Source organism: Xylocopa sonorina, chromosome 11 (assembly GCF_050948175.1).
Source record: "Xylocopa sonorina isolate GNS202 chromosome 11, iyXylSono1_principal, whole genome shotgun sequence".
Lineage (NCBI taxonomy): Eukaryota > Metazoa > Arthropoda > Insecta > Hymenoptera > Apidae > Xylocopa > Xylocopa sonorina.
Genome location: NC_135203.1, coordinates 4,582,184 through 4,595,973, shown reverse-complemented (window position 1 = coordinate 4,595,973; position 13,790 = coordinate 4,582,184). Strand labels below are relative to the sequence as shown.

At 44.4% G+C, this 13,790-nt stretch overlaps 1 protein-coding gene across 2 annotated transcripts in view; it reads right to left on the bottom strand.

Moving 5' to 3' along the window:
* LOC143429184 (uncharacterized) overlaps positions 1 to 10,612 on the bottom strand; it is a 53,752-nt gene extending 43,140 nt beyond the window's left edge. For both annotated transcript variants that reach the window (XM_076904670.1, XM_076904668.1), the window contains exon 1: positions 10,332 to 10,612. The gene's annotated coding sequence lies outside the window, so the exon portion shown is untranslated. The remainder of the gene's footprint in view (positions 1 to 10,331) is intronic.
* Between the last annotated feature and the right edge of the window lie 3,178 nt (positions 10,613 to 13,790).

Sequence of the window (13,790 nt, the reverse complement as noted above, 5' to 3'; positions counted from 1 at the left end):
AATACAATATTCCAAAGGAGGCTCTGGTTATTTCAGAATTTCGAATAATTAGCGCACCGTGAGATAACATTTGGAACTAATTCTCAGCAATATGGCTTAAGACTTTTCCACGATACCACAACGCAATTGCCATTCCTGTTATTGTTGTAATTATCATCCCACGATGACCACGAGCCACACACGTCTCTATAATGTAGTACATACGCGGCGCGCATCGCTGGTACGGCTAAATTAACGCTGTCTTGGTAATTAACGTTCCTTCGTGAAGTTGGTCGGAATTATGCGGCGTGGGGTCGATCGGCCAACGATAAACCCGATCGTGAGATATCGCGTACGAGCTTTCCGCGCGTCAGAATGTATTATTAAATCACACAGGGACCTTACTTACTGATAGCCTGATCGTTCGTGGTAAATAGTTTGCGCGCAGGATCAAGCTTGACTGACTGAACGACGCCGTTTAACTGGGAGATTTATCTTTCGATTATCGTGCTCCTGGATAATGCGGTGCTCGATGGAAAACGATTTAAAGAGATTTCATTGAGCTCCCGCCTCTCACGCAAATAGAACACTTCGCTGCACGGACGCACAGAGATGGGTACGATATCGTGCGGTTTGCTACGTGCAATTCTACTTCTGAAGATGATGTTAGCATGTAAATTCTGATTTACATTTCCACCAAAACGGTCCCCAGGGAATTGCGGCCGGAGGTAGAATTGTAAGCCCGTCAATGAGGATTTGTTAGCGGCTGCGGTTGTAGAACATTGGAACACTGCACGTGACCTTAATTTAGGGAACGTTTCGGGAAGACTCCCTCCTTGCAAGCTCGTCCTTTTCGCAGGGATGGAAATTTCGCAAATTTTCAAAAGAACAGGGGAAAGTAGGGCGTTACTTTGGCTACAGTTCCACTGGCCACCGTTTCGAGCTTTAAATGATTCCGTTTCGCAAGGGCAATGTTAACACGTAAATCCTGATTTACCTTTCTGAAATGGTCTCGCGGGAATTGCGGCTATAGGTCGGGTTGTAAGCGCACCAATGGGGATTTGTTAGCGGGTGCAGTTGTGTAATACTGGGACGTGGCATGTGTCCTTAATTTGGAGAAGCTGCTCCATAATTACCCAGTCCGATTCGCCGTGATATCTAATGTTCCTGTGGGCTTAGTATCAGAGTGCAACGCGGATGAATGAACATTTCAGGAAGTTGAACGAAAAACTTCTGAATGCGAGAAGTTGAAACTACTCGAATGAATTGAACGGCTTACAGGATGATCGTGTAATGCAACATGTTCCCTGAAAATTGAGTTACCGTAACGACCGAAGTTGGAACGAGCTGTTTTATCATGGAACACCTCGTCTGACTTTGCTCAATGATTAAAGAAGAACGCAAACCTAATTAAATTGATATACTATATGACATCTTGATTTTTCCTTAACGCACAGTGTTGCATATTTGTTGAACGATACATCTGCATCGAGTACCGGAAGTAGTATTGGCAAGTGCATCGAAATTGCAAATGCGAGTTGTACTTTCTGAGATGGTCGAACGAACTGGATCGTCGATGCTCGGATAAAGAAACGTTAAAAAAGTAATTTCACCTTGATTGCCGTGATTATGGACAAACAATGGTTGGCTCGATTGACCGGTGCGCGCGCGTGGGCTAGGAACAAAGAGTAATAGGGCGTGTATATTCCAATAATGCGAAGTACCTTTTCAGCGGGGTGAAAGCACGAAACCGTTCCGTTCATTAATTACAACGCATGGTTTCCGTATTGTATTTTACGAGGAAATTTAATCTTTCCCGGCGCATCGTTAATTAAACTTCAAAATAGGAGTAGAGCCGTCAGAGTTGAACGAAACACGATCTTTAATAGTTTATATAATTTCACAAAATATCGAACTGGAGTCGAGCTTTTCAATTCGTGAAGCAAAAATTAATTTCACGTATTTTAAATACAAAAATTCCATTATTGTTCCATCGTTCGTACGTTCCATGTCGCTCAGCTTTCGTTTAACGTTCGATCGGCGCTCGAGTCGTATAAAATAACGCGCGACGCGAAATCAGACGACGACACGCACGTATGCATGCACGTCGAGTAGAGACACCGTATCAATAACAACATCAAACGCGGTTTGCTGCGCGTTGCCTCGCATGCAAAACTACGTCCAACGATAGGATTCGCGCGCAGGGATGGTGAGCCACCCTCGCACGGGTGGACTTCAGCATTGGCTGCTGCAGGGCGATAACGTCATTACGTTTCTCCTGTGCTCGCGACCGCAGTCATGGCGTCCAACATTGTTGCCACGGCAGCATAACGAGACACGGGGCCGGAGGTATGTAAGGAATGTTGAAAGTTTCGAATGGAAAAGAGCGTGGGCCGCGTTCTGCTTCCCCGCCATGATATTTTACAGGGACGCCCACAAAGGAGATTAATTTCACGGGTGAAACGCGCGAATCCGCGAGACGCTACGCTGACTGGTTGAACGTCGTCAAGTGAAATCGCCGTGTTAAACTATGGAAATTAATTCGAGTGACGTTCAACGTTCCGTATTTCAGAATTCTTTGCTATTCCACGGTCGTGTGGATACGTCGATTGTTGCGCCCGATGATCTACCGGATTTCTCTGCTCCACGTTACTCTGCAAATATGCACACGCTTAGAGATGCACACGCGAGTATCTCTCTGGGAGCTATCGCGTTTATGATCCGATTTGATCCATCGAATATCGAGTTCAAAGAATTCCCGCGGTGCTTCCATTTGAATATGAGGATTAACTTTGAAAAAATTGGATTCAATTCGCTAAGCTCCCTTCAATAGATACAGTACGTATTAATGAACGTTTCTTTGTTTTTTCATTCGTGTCTTTGAATAAACTGTATATTTTCATTCATATATATAATTATTTTATGCAAAAAGGAATCGTTTCTTTTTCTTTCTGGATAATTTTTCATTGATCAAACCGAGTGAACGCATGTGCGATCAGCTGATCAACCGATATTCTGTTAGGCGTGCTTAATTAAATGCATCGCAGTGATTTTAACCCACTTCAACGGGGCAATGTAAGATTATCACTGTGGTAATTGGTCGTTAATTGGTGCACTAAATTTCTGCTTGCCCGATGCAGCGGCCGGATGAAACGGACTACGATATATAATGCCAATTATACTTGGCTACCGAAGTTAATGTAGGCCGGGGGTGTTAATGGGTTAATACCCGGTGGGGCCTGTGAAACAGGATGAACAATGTTCGCATACCGTTAAGTTCATGGAAGTTCACGAAAGTGAAGCCCCCGGCAGTTCCGTGCAAGCCGGTTATTCACGTCCCTCTCTTGTCACAGCCGGGAAACAAACTGGAGCGCAATAAAAGTTGTCCGAATCTTGATCGATTTTCCCCGCGACTATGAACTCGCGAACCAGCTCGTACTGTTGCAGCTGGCTGGCACGTCAAAGTTGCTACGACTTTGATTTACTTGCTCGTTCAATGCGCTATTAATTTACTTGGCGGGAATTACCGACCTTACGACCCTCGTGTCTGGAAGACGAGCACGCGAGAAGAACCGCAGTACCGTTTCTACCATTCTAACAATAACTGGAAACAACGCTTGTTTATTCGATTAAACAGCAATGACTCTTGCACGATTGTTATATTTTTTTAAATACAGGCTCGATTTACTCGATGTCAATCGGTATTCTTGAATGACTAACGGATGAATGACATTCTTAAGAGAAGAGAAAGTATCAATCGATCGAACCGGTGGATTATGTTCGGAATCCAGATCTTCCGATTGGTCTAACCACTTAAGCTGCTTAGGTCGCCAAAGAATCCCTTCTCCCTAGACTTAATATCTGAATTGGCTATCCCTAGTGGCTTAGCCAGCTTGACAAATTTTGTTCCTCCTCTGTGGACACGCGTGCAAATTGCAAATGTCCAAGAACTGTCTCCACGTGTTGTACAATAAAATCTACGCGAGCCATTCGATGTACCTTTCGTCGTGCTTGGTTGGGAGTTCGAACCTGGTGGTAGCGTTTGATTTTACAGAAAAAGAAGAGGCACGTAAATGACACTGTTACTGGGCCAAGTTTATCGTAAAACGTAGCCGGCTCGATACCGCTTATAGTCTCGGGAAATGTGGATTTACATTCGAAACTAGGCGTTCCTGGACTAGCAGGCGATTGGGGCCACGTATCTGGCATTAGTAAACACTCGATCTCTCGTGCTCTGCAATGATATCGGGACGAATCCTAGTTCTACACTTTCGTAAATGAATGGACGACGACTATTAACGCGACTCGTATGTGTGCCACGCGTACAGAGCAAAAAATCTATACATGGTTGCGCACGATGCATCTATCGCATCGACAATTAACGAGCGATTCGCGTACGTGGGAATACTCTTGGTAATAATTTAGTGACGTAGAGTAATACGGCCTATTGGAACTTGGCCACCCACACAATGCGACGTTGGCGTACGCACGCACTTCCGGTATAAAAGGATTAGGATTTGTATGGTGGGCACGTGGGCCGTAAGAAATCTTTTGACAGAAATTTCAATGACTGGCTGCTTGTCGCGTCGGTAAACGTAGTCTTGCTCAGATTAATTAAGTTACTTGGATCCAGATCGTTTGCATTCGGGTAACTTGAAATCACTTTACCAACGCGATCCTACCGCTTGCTTGGTAAGACGTATCCTACGCTAATTTTCGTGCTAATTGGCTGCACTCGTGTCGTTATTAGCGACGAATACTGTACGCGGATGAATGGTATACGAGATTGAGGTTGTTCGAGTGAATTTGATTACATGGATCTGTAATCGTTAGAATTTGTACTATTCGCGCAACCCTGTACCATTTTCCTTTGCTCGTTCACGATAAAATGCAGGATTCAGATTTCGTTCGATCCATAAACAAAGTCAGAATACATTTTGTACGTTCGTGTGTGCAAAAGCAAGTGCGGCACTTACGACTAAAGCAACGGAATTCGTGGAAATAAATAGCAGCATGGCTCTCGATTTGTAACGAACGAACCGGTCTGTTTGTACACGTGAACGCGAAAATACCCTTTACTGGACCAGCTATTCGTGCCCTCTCGTTTCTAATGTGGATGGTACTTTGAAGCATGCAAAATTCTAGTACTTCACGCTTTGGTATTCGATCGTTCCCTGCCTTTTCCTCGGACTGTGTAAAGGGCAATGAAATAAAGGGTCGTAAAGCGACGTTAACGTTCGAACGTCGAGCGTATCGGTCGTCACAGTGTGCCTTTGATTTTCATGCGGGAAATACGACCGATACGCAAACAATACGCTCGCAAATAGTGGCGGGAAAATATATATGAAGTTTTCTGCACGCGTGAGCACAGGGATTATATTGATTAACAGGCGCGCGGTAACGCACGAAAAATGGAAAGGGATAAAAGACGTGAACGCGCATGCATGCGCGCGGATCGGTTCGATTAAGTTTATTTTACGAGAATCGAGCCCCTCGAATGTTCAGGGAAATACTAATACCGTTATTTATATGTTCGTTTAGAATGTACCGCGAGAATTAACGAGCGCGCGTACTTTTAAAATTCTACGCAGTTGTCTGCGAATATTCGTACTCGAACATTCTCTTCTCTTTATTTAAGGGATCGTCCACGTCGTGGGTGTTACGCTTGTAAACATGATCTTGGAGGGAATTTAGAAAGCTGCGGGCGGAGGCAAGTTAAACGACAGTGGCTCGGTGGATCGCATTATTCCTCTGCGAATCAAAATTTGATTACTGAAGATGGAATTCAAGTCTGCATCCCGGTACCAGCGCGCGTTTTAAAGGAAGAACTCTAATTTGGTAGCTTCCACTTCCTTGGCTTCCACGTTTCCATCTAATTACGAATCTTTTAAGGCTTGAACGACATTGAATGCGTCGAGTTACTCGTCGCTCCGACGCAGATCCCTTTCAAAGTGCTTTCACAAAATTCGCGTCGCTTTAGAACCGCAAACTGTATTGTCATCAGCGTCGACACGCACGGCGATACGGGTTCAATTATAGGTCTCGTTAGGCTCGCCTCGTTTAGACAGTAGGTCGATGGATGGACAAAGCGTGGTGAAATTTTTTATTCATAACTCGTTCGCCTTTGCCCCGGCAACGATGCTGCGGCCGGTTATTTATATTAGCGTCGAGCGATCAGCTGACTGAAAAGTTCACGAGGGTTGAACTCGCGAGTCACTCGATCTCACCCCGATATCGGGGGTAACCCAACCGCGTCGTAATTTCATCGATCCGCGTGTAAGTCACCGGGTAGATTTGGATTACCGTGTAACAGAGTCACGAGGGGGTTGATCATGAAAAATTCTTCGGACCCGCTACTTAACCCCGATGCGGAGCGTACCTATACGTACCACTTTTTCTATGTGCGCGTGGGTGTAGTTAAAACGCGGTGCACTAGACTGAGAGCTTATGACGCGCAGCACGTTTTAGGTGTGCAACCTTGTACCAGCTGTACCGGTATATACAAAGTTATACGTGTACCCACGTATATGTACGAAATGGGCGCAGCTGGCTTAACAAAGGGTGTCCGGATAATATCGTTTGCGTTGCTTTGCACTCGAGCCCGACATTCGTCACGACCAGCGCGTGCATTTTCGTGGGAATCACAACTTTCCCATCTTCCTTTATCCCGCCGCCTTTCATCCATTGTCACCGATACCGCTCCATCGAACCCACCCCCGCCTCTGCCTCTGTTTTCCCCTTTTATTTCTTTCCCTCGTGGACGTCGATCATCCCCCTCGCAATTTTTACTTGAACGAAAACGCGTTCCGCCGCGCGCCCATTGTACCCGCGACAAACGTTCCGTTCTTCCTGTCGACGCGTGCGGAGACATTCATCGAAAACACCTGCTGTTCCCTCGCGACGAATTCTACGATCATCCCTCGCGCTTAGACACCCCACGCGTCTCTATTGTAATTCGTTTCGATCGATTCTGAAACGAGCTTGACAGCCACAGTCACGGCCGATGAATATTTCTGCCTCTTCGCAGTCTCGCGGTTCGTTACGTGTTATTTTTCGTTCCGTTCGCGTTCATTGCTTCCTGTTAATTCCTGGTTGTGTATAAAAATATTACTGCGCGAGAGGAAACTTGCGACAAGTTAATTGGAAAATGTGTAACATGTAACAATTGTTTTTGTGTGTTTATGAAAATGAAGCATGCGACTCGATCGATACTTTTGATCGATGCTCCATGAATTATTTCACTTATCATTTTTTTGTTCTCCTCCTCGACTGACTGATTTCATCCGCGAACGATAATCGAGTCGCCGTTTGAACTTCGCCACTTGGAAATGCATCGGGGAGCAGGGAAAATTGAGAAATGCAAAATATCCCAGGATATTTTCGCGTCAGCAGGGTAGTTCGCACGCAGAAGCATCGATTCTGTTAATCAAACAATTAGGGGGCGGCCGGTAGGAAGAGAATTCGCCGCGGTGCGGTCTCCGCTTTCGCATCGGTTGGAAGCTGGTATTTTTTCGTCGATATTTCGCAATTTCCACCGGCACGAGGCGCGGCCTTGCATTCCACCCCTTTTGTGAATTGCTCGTGCACGTGAACCAGCTGCGCGAGACGTCATGCGGCGCCCCTTCACTCTCTTTCTATCTCTCTATCGCACTCCTTCGCTCACTTCCGGATGCGAGACGGATTTTTCTTCTTTTTTAAAATCATTTAGGTCGCGGCTCGACAGCGATGTACTCATGCTGACGAGATATCGAGTTCAAACGACCCTTGAGCTCAAACGTACGCTCGACCCATCTGACGAGCGCGTACACGGGGGTGCGGACAGGGCGAAAAACAAAAAGTGGTTTTCAAATCACGGATCGGCTTTGCGCCACACCCGATTGGGTTTGAAATTTAATCGCTCGCGTCGGAAACACGGCCGCGCGCCCTCTGTTCTGTTGCCAGGGTTGTTTTGCATTTAAATCGAACCTTAATTCAAACAAACGTTATTGCGTGTTGCGTAACTGGTAATGCCCGCCACCCGGTTCCGTACGAAACGAATTTATTATCGATGATGAATATCGAAACACCGCTATTTGGTCAGTAACGACCGAGCTTAACCGAACCGTTTTGTCAGCCGCTGATTTTTCACCGTGCAAAACGATCGCGATGATGTTCCGCCGTTGTTTTAAAACGTTTCTCAAGTCGCAATTGCGTCACTTTAGGCGGTAATAGCTGGTTCGCGCAGAGGGAGGCATAATTTTCAATTGTAGGTCAGTTCTGCGATACGTGGCGTACGGAAACCATTAATTTTTAAAAATAAGCGCAACTGCAACGGCTATAATAAAGTGTTCGCATAATTAGAATTTTTAGACTTCTTGTCTTGCTCTGAAAAATTTGTAATTTCACCGGGTATCATTTAAATAAATATTTTCATGTAAATCCAGCGATTTTATGAAGTTCGTGCGAACGAACGAAATTTGCGTGGTCTTTTTTTTTGGTTGTGATTCATTAAACGACGTAGTGGAAGATATCCTTCAAAGAGATGGGACTAAATTCTCGGCAAGAAGTCTTGAAAGGGTTGTAAACCGTTAATTTCAATCTTTGTACGCGGTCGAGTAGCTCTCGATGAATAAAATATGATTCGCGAGTTAAAACAGCTGTGAATATTTGAAGAATTACGTTTCAAAGTAAAACGCGGGTTTTGCTGCATCGCAATTAGAAAGCAGAGAAAAAAAGAGGGAAATAGAACGCACGCTATACACTTGCACGCTTTCTGGCCTTAAATTCAGAAATTCACGCGTACGCTCCTCTTTTTTCTTCTCTTTTTTTTTTGCCTTAAATATCGATCCTATTCGTTCTCACTAGGCCATAAACTCAGCTATTCCGTAAGACGTGTGCTTACCTTTCGGCTCTCGGTTACCAAGTTCATTGATCGAGATAGAAAAGATTTTGAACGGTGCCAAGATGGAAATGAAACTACGGGGCGGGAGGAATCTGAAAAAGGGTTGATTACGAGCGGCGGTCTACCGAGAGAAGAAAAGTTTTATTCGATATTTGCATCCTCTCGCTTAATTTCATCCAACTGTAGATGAATTTTGATTCAATATTTACCTTAGAAAAGTACAACTGTTTAAAAAATTGTTCGTCCGTCATTTAGATTGGCATATTACAAATTTCCAAAGTCTTTTAGTTTTTTAAGGAAAAATTGTTGTTAAAGGCAATAACGTGACTTGTATGCTATTTCAGCTATTCAATTAGCTGACTATTTTATAAGAAAATTGTGAGAGTACTTGGAGGCAGAAGGAATCTTCCGCTTCAAGGTATAGCGTTATCTTCAAGCACCGAATGAATATATACATTAACCTTATTAATGTTTGCCTTGAACTTCACTTTTAGGAACTGTTACGTCCACAATGGCCTTTATGCTTCTAGGAAACAGTTATATTCGATTGCTGTCGCATGGCAGAGTGCAGTGTTTTTTTTTTTTAGAACCCTTGGGCCTTCGTACAACACTGGAGATTCCTATCTTTAACATTCGTCTCGACGGTATAATATTTCGAGATACTCGAACGAACTTCCGCACTTCCACCGTTAATAGAGGCGTGTAGATCGCAAACATATCTCACTGCTCTCACGAGGAAGGGATTTTAAGTACGAAAAATTTACAGCGCAACGTTAACCAAGGTAGAGGTTGCTCGTAGAATATTCACACGAGTCTGGCTCGCGTGGTAAAAACGCAGAAGCGGAAAAGAGAAATGTAATCACTCGGTGGAAATAGTAATTCGTACAGAGACGTCCTAAAGTGTCGTCCTGCTGGTGAGTGAGGGGGGAAAAAAAAAGAGATCGGCTTGGCAACCCTCATCGGGTGCTCTTACCGACCGACTCGCGCACGAAAAGAAGAATATTCGCCACGAGGTCACGTTTCACCCCCTTTATCCATCTGCTGTCGTTACATTGTATGCGCATTTACGTATGTGCGCGTGTCGTCGCGTTCGTAATCACCCCATTTCACGGTTAATCAGTCGAGAGGCCGGAAGACAGGGAAGCCAGAAGAGGAGGAGGGAAAGAAACAAAAAACGAGAGGTAGCATAGCTGCGAGAGGTAGAGAGAACAACGACGACAGAGCGAGAGAGAGAGAGGATAGAGAGGGATAGAGGCAGGCAACGATACGAATAAAGAGAGAAAAATAATGTAAAGAGATACAGAAAGAGGCCATCGATACAGAGAAAAAAAAAGGAGGAGAATGCAGCAGGAAAGAGCAACGCCGATGATAGAATGACAAAGCCGCAGAGAGGAGAGGGTTGGATCGGTGTACAACGCGTATATAGCAGAGTGTAGCCGAATATCGTAGTTAAGTGCTCCATATACCGCACCTGATCAATTAAGCTGCTAATCACGCCGAAATCACTGGTCAGGCTGCCGGCACTCATCCACCCCTTTCACGACGATTATCTCGTGTATCGTTCGATCGGCCCACGGTTCTCCCCGTTGATCAACGTTAGCAACATTTCTCCCACGTTCGTTTCACACGTCGGCGGTCTCTTGCTGTTTTAACGCGGCGGAATGATAAACAGGTGGAGCCTGTCCCGAGGGAACAGTCTGCCGGGAAGGGGTGACCACCACGGCCACAACGAGACTTCGACCCTGGCGAGTCTCGCTCCTCGCACGACTGACTGAAGCCTAGAATCGAGGCTTGCAACCGACCCTCAAAACCCCTCCCCAACCCCTCCACGGTACTGTCGGGGAGGCCACGCAAGTGGCGCCACGAGCTTGCAAAAGCTCACCCTCCGACCACCCCCCGTTTCGCTCACCCCATCATCGAGCGCTGCTCTTATCTACGGGGTGGCGCGCGCGGTTAAGTTCTGGCTCTGGCATCCTCGCATCGGCACGGTTTAGATTCGAACTACGCCAGTTTTAATTTCATTTCAGAGCGCCGCTCTCTCGTCCTCCCGCGGAATCTTTATTCCAACCGGATGGTGATATTTTATTTATTTTAATTGGTCGTTGATTCGTTTCCACGAGAGATCGCACGGAATTCTGCGGAGATGCTTAATATCTCAGCCTAATCCGGGATCTAGAGGCATTAAGGATTATAGTAGGTACGGTTATTGGTCTCACGTTTTGATCGGCAGTTCCCCTGTCTGTTTTATCGTCTCCGGGATGTTTCGACGGCTGTACGACGTCGATTGATGGTTATTGACTGAACTGTAATTGATCGATAAATTACGCTCGGCACTGGTTTGTTGGAGTTGCTCGAAATTGAGATAACGCGCTGGGCCACTCGTACGTTACGTCTCTTATCTTCGATAAGATGTCAAATTGATTCGAGGGCGTTCTCTATGACTGTTGTTTAGCGGACGCTCGACACGAGTATCGGCTGGTGATTGTTCGAGAATTGTGCTGCAATTAGCAGTTCGAGGGTTGCGTTGATACCCCGCTGCTCGATGTCCGCTGCACGTTTCGCGATAATTTCCTTGGCGTTTCTCGCGAGAAAATCCACCTAGGAAGCAACGATGTCGAGCGTCGTTCGCTTGCTGCGTAAACGGTGGAAGGAATCAGGTTTTCCACGAGTTTACGCGCGTATTCTGTACTTGATTATTCAGCTTACGTGGAGCAAAGCTCGGTCGGTAATCAAATTGCGCGTATCTCGCGCGAGGTCTCACCCCCTTTCTACCCGTTTTTCTCTGCAATTTTCATTCAGCCACCTCCTGCGACGTGTTCCTTTCTCCGGGATCTTTCTTCCAGGAGCAACCACCTGTAACCCCCCGGAGACAGACGTTCGTTTCAAGGTGCACGCCCACCCCTTCTATCGTCCCTCAGCCAACCCCCCTTTAGACTTACCCTTGACGGGCTTTCCCGCTCTTCACCTGATCGACTCGATCGCCAATCGTGCCAGACGATCCATCAAAAGGCGACGGCACGAACAGTCGTATTATCTTGCTTCGCTTGCCCAAATCACCGACAGCATATTGCAATCTATCGATCTTTTAAACAGAGAGCCACGAAACTTTTAGGGCATCCAGATTTTGCGAAGTCTCATTTTTTTTTTAAATGAATTCGCGAGCCAACGGAAGTCATTTTCAGAAGTAATAGTATATTACCGTATCGCGGGAGTATATATTTAAGGGTTAATGAATCGACATTCTGGTCTTTCCAAAATTGTTTCCTTTGAATATTTTAATTTCCTTTTCGTTTACTTTGCTAGACTTTCTATTAGTGGAATAGATTAATTTTGCATGGTGATTCATTGAAATAGCTCGTGAAGAGTTTCAGGGTATTCTTTTGTCACGTTTATTTGCTACCATGCAAATCGTTTCTCTACAATCGAGTTTTCAATATGAAAAAAGAGATAGATACGTCTTGTTTTTTATATTTGACGATAAAGAACGATCTTTTAGTGGTATAATATTATACATGTTAGTGATTACATTGAAACGTATTCTAATTCGAGAAACATTTTTTCACTAAATAATTCAAACGCTCGTGTATTTTTAAAGTAATTTTTCTTTACGGTTACAAAGCAGAAAGCATATTGCCCATTTTACAAGCAAAATGAAGATTCGAATGTTTATTTATTCTCAACTGCTTTATTCTCCGAAAATTAAAATCTCTGAAACAATGGAATCAAATAAGAGTATCGTTGTAATCTTGCTTTTGCAGGGCACTTTTCTGTAGTTTCTGTACGAAACGACGTTACGCGTGTTTCCTTTGTGCGTTTCTGCGCGATGCACCCTTTCTGTTCGACTCCCCTTGGGTGACATTTCCATTATCGGCTTCAAAGTTAAAAAAAAAAAAGAAGAATAAAAATATGTCCGAACATTGAGCCGGTGCTCGGTTAACAAAGACCGTGGTATGTCTTGCGTAAATTTGAACCCATCTCGTGCTACAATGCACGGTTAAATCGAGAAAGAAATCCGATAAAAGTCGTAATAAAAAGTGCTTCATTCAGCACGCATATCGAAATTGAAAAACTGCGAGCCACTGCATCGTTGCGTTAGCTCTGCAACCCTAGAGATATCTAGCTCCGAGCGTTCAACATTCTATCCGACAATAAAACGGGTGAAGCAAAAAAATCACCATTTTTAGATGGCATGCTAGCAACAGTGAACCTAACGAATGGCCGTCGTTAATTAATCCTTTAGTGCGTAGTATGATTCAGTTATCAGTCAGTTTTTAAGAATTGTAGAAAGTATAGAACAATTGTCTCTCTTTCCAGTGTTAGGAAATAATGAAAATGTATGAAATAAATATATTAATATTCTTTCTAAGTACTATTCCTATTAAAGAATAGTCAAATAACAACGAAATCTATCTCCTCTGCAATTATGATCGTTCATCCCTCGTTTAACCCTTTGCGCTCGAATGGCGACTCTCACTCGCCACGATGTTTCGCGTGGCAACTCGAGCCAAATTAGTGTAACAGACAGTGAATCCGGAAGTAGCAGCGATGACCCACAAGATCCTGGCACTTCAGAATGCTTTGATAAGTGTTTTGTAAAATATTACAATTACACAGAACTTGAACTCCGATAATTACCTTTTCAAAATGTAAACACAGATAATATATCAATATACAACACTTTCGTATGTTAATTCCTCTATAAAATCATTTACGCCCGAAATTGTCTCGAGTTGCAACGCTGTCCGACCAAAAAAGTCGTCGAGCGCAAAGGGTTAATTGCAAATTTGTTGCAATTTTTACATAAACTGTAGTTAATTAAGATAAAACTAAGATACTTGATTGAATTTCATACTGGATAACAAGAGACAAAATAAAAAAGTGAAATATCAAAGGGAGAAACATCAATTTATTTAAACAATTGGAGTATACG